This window comes from Tupaia chinensis, unplaced genomic scaffold (assembly GCF_000334495.1).
Source record: "Tupaia chinensis unplaced genomic scaffold, TupChi_1.0 Scaffold000115_1, whole genome shotgun sequence".
Classification (NCBI taxonomy): Eukaryota; Metazoa; Chordata; class Mammalia; order Scandentia; family Tupaiidae; genus Tupaia; species Tupaia belangeri.
The window spans coordinates 9,285,124-9,292,996 of record NW_006159579.1 but is presented as its reverse complement, the minus strand read 5'-3'; the positions used below and the strand labels follow the sequence as shown (position 1 = coordinate 9,292,996).

The following is a 7,873-nucleotide window of genomic DNA, read 5'->3' as shown; positions in this document are numbered from 1 at the left end:
AATTGAACTCTTGCCCTCCTTGGATTTTGAGTCATGAGCAGAATGATCCAAGGATGAAAGTGATTACTTTACAGTAGAGCTACTCCAACCAAGCTTCCTAAAGGGACTGCTCATTCCTACTCCCCACATCCCAGAGTTACCCTTGTTTCTGGTTTTTCTTTTTTTAAATTTGTTTTATTTTATTTATTCATTCATTTATGTTTTCATTTGACCAGAGAGAGACAGAGTTTGAGAGTGAGAGAGAGAGGAAGTGATAAAGCAAGCCACCAGATTCAAGACTCAAACCCTGGTCAGTCATGTGGGAGGGTCCAGCGCCATAACCACCATGTCACCTGCTGGTCCCGTTTCTGATTTTTCTAAAAGCTGACTACTTGGTTTACTTTAGAATTCTGTGATTTTTCCTGTAGTCTTCCAATAAATCCCTTTTTGCTTACATTAGCCCAAGACTGTCTCTGTTGCTTGCCATCAAATAATTCTATCTGATTCCACAGGGGTGACCCTCTCTCTGTCATGCTCTACCACCTGGGTATCCTTTCACCAAACCTGTTACTTTAGAACCGAGGAGTCTCAGATTGTCCTCTCTGCAACATTCTACAACTCCCAGGCAAACTGCAGCTTCTAATTCCTTACGCCTTCTTTCAGAAAGTAACCATCCTCACTTTAAAAAACAAAAAAATGTTCCATCTATGATCTGTCATCATTAACACTGCATTTGTCAGAGAGGGTCCAACCAGAAAAACAGAATCTTATAAGCTGCCAGAGGGCATATGTGCTTTCCAGAGAGACAGAGAAGCAGAGGTTGGGGCCGGGTGGAGAGAAGGCACCACACTTGGACACGTGGTCACCACAATCCCATCTCCATCCATTTCACCATGCACACACCTGGAATATTTCTCAAGCCCCTGGGCCTGGGATTTGAACTACAGTCAACCAGGTAAAATCCAGATTCTTTAACCATTAGGCTACAAGGCTGGCCCGCAAGTATTTTTAAAGTTTATTTATTTCTTCCAAGAGAGAATGAGTGAGCAACCCCCAACAGGGTCTTCATGCCATAATTCACTCCTAGTCTCAGTTGGCCTGGATCACAGGCACTCACATATACCCAGCATGGTCAAGGAAGTCCCAGGACACAAATTCAGCACCTTTCCCATGCGATTTCAGATGTGTTACTACTGTACCACCACCTGGCCCTCTAAACAATTCAAAGAGAGGGTGTTTAATGCAGAGAATTGGTTACACAAGCCATGGGAGAATTGATAAACCAGCAGAAGATGTGGAAATACCTCAGAGCTTAGCAACAGCAGGAAGCCACTACCAGCTCTAGGCTGGGAAGACAAAAAGAGCTGGTATTGGAACTCAAGATTTAGGGTCCCTGGGGAAAGCTGGGACCATGGCAAGTGTGTCTGCTAAGCACTTCAGTTGTGGAGAAGATGCAGCTACTGAAGATGCCACTCATGGCAGAGAGATGGGGAGAAACACCCTGCTTTCCTCTTGCACTTCCAGATCCCGCCAGTGCCTTCCATGCTTGACCTAGATGTAACTCAGCTGACGGAGAAGCCCAAGCAAGGAACCTACAGGGTCAGCCTCACTGGGACACAGAGCAGCAGGGGAAGGACAAGGAATGGATCTAAGAACACATGGACTCTGGACAGTACTTGCTTCATTATTTAAATTGCATTTGCTGAAGTATATTTAACTTTTAAAACAAAATGAATTTACCATTTAAATAAACAGCAGGTGATGTGTATATCTCAAGTTTCAAAATATATGCACTATTCTTTTTTAATCACTAGAACACACGTGCACTGACCAGAGAGACACAGAGAAATAGAAGAGGAAAGCACACCTCAGTGGGGCGTGGTCATGCCTCAATCCCTTCTTCTCCATTTCTCCATCCTATTGGGATTCTGGACATGCATATGTCAACATGCTCATGGGCTCTTCAATCCACTGGGGCTGAGATTCGAACTGCAGTTGGCCGTGTGTAATCTGGATTCCTTTAACCATCAGGCTATGAGCCCAGCCCTACATACATTCTAATTCCTTTATTTTGTTTTTTAGAGAGTGATTTTTGTTATAGGGTGTGTGCACTCGCAAGAGAGACAGAGAGACAGAAAGCAAGAAATCACTCCCTAGCAAGGATGGCCATGCTACAATCCCTTCTCCTCCATTCTCTTCTCTGGATTTTGGGCATGCACATACACACACACCCAGCATGAATTTGAAGCCACCGGGCCAGGGACTTGAACTGCAGATGACTATGTGTGAGTCTAACAATGTAACCATTATGCCATTTGTGGTCCCTCTAATTCCTTATTAAATCAGGAATCACACAAAGTATAATAGGAAAGTATTATTCTACTAGAAAAAGTTCTGTATCCTAATCATGTTCTTGATATAATCAATGAACCCATTGCTTTCTTCACTGTTTGTGTGAATGACACTTTCTTAGACTCATAAATTTATAGGGAGAAGGGATACAGAAATCTCCAAACAGTAGTTCCACCAGCAAAAGCAGCACCCATCATCCCCACACCTCCAGGCTCCAAAGATGTGAGAGAACAAACAGGGCGGTTACCATTTGGTGACTTAGGAACACAAATCACTGAGTTCCTCCCCAACCCCCTGCTTTTTCTGCCGTGTTATTTCCCTGCTGCTGCTGTTGACAATGAGACAGACTAGCCCAGAGAAGTGGGAGTGGCAAAGTGACGTGACAACAGCACGATGACAAACAGGATTCTTTCTCTTATGTAAGTTGGTAGAATGTGCGTAAATAAATATTCTGTTCACACTTTGTTTTAGTTTGGTTTTGTTATTTGAACTCTACCAGCAATGTAAGGATGTGATCTGAGCTCTCTGTTTTATCAGTCTGCTGCCTTCAGCTGAGGCTTACATAATTCTGAGAAGCAATTCTGGTGCAGTGTGTAGGCTCAGTCCCCACTGAATCAGTGCTGGCTGTCCTCCCTGCGGTTATATGGAAACTGTGAGCCTGGGCATAGGAGAGGGAGGGGGAGACATCAGGAATGGGACAGTCTAGGTTCTTGACAATGTTCATTGCATAAGAGTTGTTGTTGTTTGGTAAAGAATTATTTTATTTATTTATTATTTTACATTTGCTATAGGACACATGCACTCGCCAGAGAGAGGCAGAGGAAGAGAGAGAGAAGGAAAACGAGAAAGCAAGTCACCAGGTCCAGGATTTAAACTGTGATCAGCCATGTGGGAGTCCAGCACCTCAACCACCATGCCACCTGTGGGCCCCTGAATAAGACTTTAATTGCAGAGTCAAGGGAGAGACTGAGTCAGGTGTCCTCCTGCCCCCTCCCCTAGCACATACCCTCCAACACTTGATGTCCAGAGGGGATGCCAAGTCTCCACCTATAGTCCACCTGGGTTTAGGAATGCTGCCCCAAAGACCTTCTTGCAATGAACTTCTATCCAAAGAGGTGAAGCCTTTCAGCTGATGTTTCTACCTGATGTCCATTAACACCTTAAACTTAATGTGTTAACACATGAATCTGTTCATCTCTTCTCTGACCTTATCCCCTACAGTCATTTGTATCTCAGGTAGTGGGACCTCTAGCTAGCCATCAGTTGTTGAAGTTAGAAATTAGGATCTCATCCTTAATACCACACTCTCCACTGCCAGTATCATTACATCCTTACCAGTTATCTAATTTACTTTACTTCCCAAAGATCTATGAATCAGGCCATGTCTTTCCATCCCCAGTCATCACCACAGCTCAAGTAACCAGTTATTTATTATTTGGATCATGTAGTTACTTCCTAACTGATTATTCTGGATACATTTTCAACATAGTGGTCAACTCATTCATTGAATTTCCAATTGTTTACTGAGCAATATGTTAGGTGTTGGTGATACAATAGTAAGCAAAAACAAAGCCCTTGTCCTCATAGAACAAATATTCATACTTAAAACAGTTTCTTTTCTAAAGAATAAATATTGTCATGTCTGGGAGCCAGCAGGCGGGATAGTGGTTAAGGCACTGGACTCCCACATAGCCAACTGCATTTCAAGTCCTGGACCTAGCAGCTTGCTTTCTCACTTTGTCTGTCTGTCTGTCTGTCTGTCTCTCTCTCTCTCTCTCTCTGGTCAGTATACATGCCCTATAGCAAATTAAAAATAATAAAAAATTAAATAATTATTTATTTAAAACTGTCATGTTTGTCTCCAGCTATAAGTGTGTTAGTGTTATCCCACTGACCTTAGCTTAAAAGAGATACAGAGAGTTAGAAAGACAGACATAGTGCCTCCAACAGAGTTTTCACACTGCATCTACCCCAGCCTTCAGTTAGCCCCAGAAAAATACCCAGCATACTCAGGGAGATCTCTGGACTTGAACCTGAATCTTCCCCTATGGTAGTGCCTTGAAGAGCATTGTATTTTATCATTGTGCCACCACCAAAATTCCTTCTTCTGTAGGTCATTTAATGCTATCTCCTTTACTTACCTTCTCAACCAAATGGAATCTATTTGGTCACTCAAATGCACCAAGTCTTTACATATCCTAGAACATTCTACCTCCCACTATCTTGTCTAACAGCTACTCACCTTTAGTTCTCAGTTTAGACCTCTCCTGTCCAGGGTTGCCAGCTATGATGAGTTAAGTCATGTTAGGGATAATGGAAGTTGGAGGATACCCAGGATTCCACAGACCTGAAACCTGTCCTGCTACCACCACTACTCCCATTCTTTCTTCCAAGTCTTTGGGGTGGGGGTGAGGGTGGGGGCGGAGAATGTGCCCAAGGAACAAGGCCAGAAAAATGGACACTGTTTATTTCTCTAAGGTTGTTTGGCCTTGAATAATGTAAAAGGTTTCTTTGGCCAAGATTGGAGGGAGTCCTAACAGATCTCAGAAGACAACATTCACCACTGCTAAGCATCTGCATACTCATTACCTTTGAAGGGAACCAGAGCCCAACACATTGGAGATCTGTCCAGTGGCAACAGCTCTGGCAGAAGTGACCTAACTGGATTTTTCCTCTAGTAGGATCTCACTGAGGCCAGTTCTTCAGTCTTCCCATTGGTTCTGTGAGCTACTTGATATTTTCCCAACAAATCCCTTCTCTTTAGGACTACTAGATATGGTCCCTATTGTTGAAAACCAGAAACCCTAAATAGTAAAAATCTCCTTCTTTGGTACCCCACCCAGTAGTACCCACTCTGATAGTGCAAAATGGCAAACCTAAAGACAGTTGTATGAAACAGGATAGAGATTCTAGGACTTGACTCACCTTAGACTTTTCTTGATAGGCTGGTAATGCAATAACCCAGACCACTTTCCCATTTCAACAAACTGGGAAGAAGACAGAGAATTTTAAAAAGATCTAATCAAAAGAAGGAGATTCACCTTTAGCCCTGTGGCCCATTTAATATCCTGGCCCGTTGCCCATCTGTATTGGCATATCTCCTGCTTGGAAGCAGAGGCAGAAAGAGAGGAGCTAGATTTCTCCCTGGAGTGCAGTGGTGGTAAAAGAGCAAGAAATTGTTGTTATTCCAGGCATTGTGTGGTTCCCTGTGGAATGGAATGATGGCATCCCAGCTTTGTCACTTCATGTTCATCTAGCTCTACTTCTGTCTCCTGGTTTCTGCCTCTGGTTCTTCTTAGCCCTAGCGAGCATTTACTCTCGCTGGGTCATAGGTTCTTGCAGACCCCTTCTGACTAATTACTTGCTACCTCACTGGTTCTGCTTACTGTCACTTCTCTGTGTTTCTTTTAACCTGTGGCCATTCTGCTTATCTCTTCATTCCAAACTTCACAAAAGATTATGTGACTAGATCTGCTGATCACTACAGGGAGTCCTGACAAGACCTATAGTCTCTGGCCCCTTTGCTCATAGACAAGTGATGTGGCAAACACAGAGATCTAATGGATTCCATTCTAACCCAGCACTTCAGACTCAGCTTGTACAAACCTGAGCACTTTTGCTCACAGGTTTATTCTTTTTCCCATGTTCCTTAACTCAGTAAATGTTCTGCCATAGAGAACTGCTCTTGAGAACAAAACCTCCTCTTAGATCCTACCTTTCCTGCCTTATTTCCTTTCATTCCCACAAAACCATAGTCTGAACTTCTTAATACATAATTTTAAAAATGAAATTAGCCTTCCAACCTACTGGCCAATGAGCTCTCCTTTCAACTATACTCCACACAAAGGGCTTTATTTTCATTTTTCTATTTCTTATTGTATTTTCTTTCTTCTGCAAGATTATAAACTAGAATGCTTGAACATTCTCATCTACTTGACCACGAATCCCTTCAATTAGGAAGGATGGCTCAGAAATCTTTGGGGCTGGCCAGGGTGAATGTCAGTGCCTATCTAAAGACTAATTCAGTGACAATTCTCAAACACTCTTACTCTAGAACTTAGTGCACATGGTTTCTCATTAAACCCTCATCCCCTGGTCCAGCACCTCACTTTAAGGAGATGTGTAGAATAAGAGTCATAGACAGCTTAGTGGGGTCCCACCATTCCTCCCCTGTGATGGTGACTGCTCTGTTGGAATGAGCCTATGGAATAAAGTTTTGACAACACTTCTCTTCAGAGACTGGCAGCAGCTGAGAAGACAATCATGACCTTAGTGGTCCTTTGCCTGGTCTCCCAGAAGCCTTGGGCTGCCTGCTGCTCCGAGTGCCTCTCTGTCAAATGAAAGCTAATTTCCTCTTGCTCTGTTGATTTCTTTTGTGATGCTGCAGCATTCCTAGCCCAGGAGTGACTCAGCTGATTTGCCTTCTAACATGCCTGAAGTGGTGTAGGAAGGGAGCAGAATGGTACGGGGTCTGGTTGGAACCAATGTCTGAGTCTTCTGGCCATGAGAAGGCTTGGCCTCATGCCTAGCAGAACACGGAAAAGGCCAGAAGGGTTATGTTTGGTATTAGACTTACCCCATGAGTGTGGCAGGCACTGGGGGAACTCTGCCAGCACAGAAAGAATTTATGAGGTTGCAGGTTTTCAGTGAAGCCCAGGCTTTAAGACTTTCCTACCAGGCAGCCAGAATTAGTGAGGGAGACTCCAACTGGCAAGTGATACAAATCAAGAGGTATATCATGCCCTCAGCAAGACTGAGAAGGGAACCAATCTTCATAAAGAGCTGGGAAAGGAAGCAAACTGCTTAAACAAATAGTAAGATCCAAAGCAGGAACCAGCCCTATGAGGTTGGGTGTACACTGGGCTAGAAGGAGAGACCTCAGGCTCAGAAGTACCTTTATCCACTCAGCACCCCATGGTGGGCACTGGAGATGCAGAAATGATCAATTATGGTTCCTGCCCTGGAGGAAATCCCTGTTTGAGTTTAGTGTGGGAACCCAGACACATAAACTGAAACTATAATAAAAGATCTAAGAGTTCTTCGTAGCAGAGGTGAGTTAGGACTCGAAGGATATAAAGAGATTCACCAGGTGGAAAGGAGACACCTGCGTATGATCATGGAGCTATGTTACAGTGATGCCTGTTTGGGACACAGCAAGTAACTAGGTGGAACTGTATGCTCAGTGCATATGAATATGCGACAGCAAACGCTGCAGACATTTATGGGAGGCAAAAGGAAGGTCTATGCTCCTGTTTATGATTTTATTGATCCCACCTTGTAGTAAATTGGGGGAGGTGTTTAAAATTTCATAGAAAATGCACATTATCGTGCCAGGCCCATGGTTTAGTAGTTAAGGGAACCAGATCCTACACAGTTGACTATGGTTCAAATCTGAGCTCCAGTGACCTGAAAAACAGGCAAGGCACATATGCATGTGTGCCCAAAATACTGATAAGACAGAGAATTGGAGAAGGGATTGGGGCACGACCATGCTTCATTGGGAAATTCTTTCTTCTGCTCTCTCTCTCTTTGTCTCTCTTTG

At 43.6% G+C, this 7,873-nt stretch overlaps 1 long non-coding RNA gene across 1 annotated transcript in view; it reads left to right on the top strand.

Annotated features, from left to right (window-relative positions):
• The window catches only part of LOC102472206 (uncharacterized), a 38,752-nt gene extending 37,138 nt beyond the window's left edge, over window positions 1-1,614 (top strand). The window contains exon 3 of the long non-coding RNA XR_333929.1: window positions 1,504-1,614. This is a non-coding gene — a long non-coding RNA (uncharacterized LOC102472206). The remainder of the gene's footprint in view (window positions 1-1,503) is intronic.
• The last annotated feature ends 6,259 nt before the right edge of the window (window positions 1,615-7,873 follow it).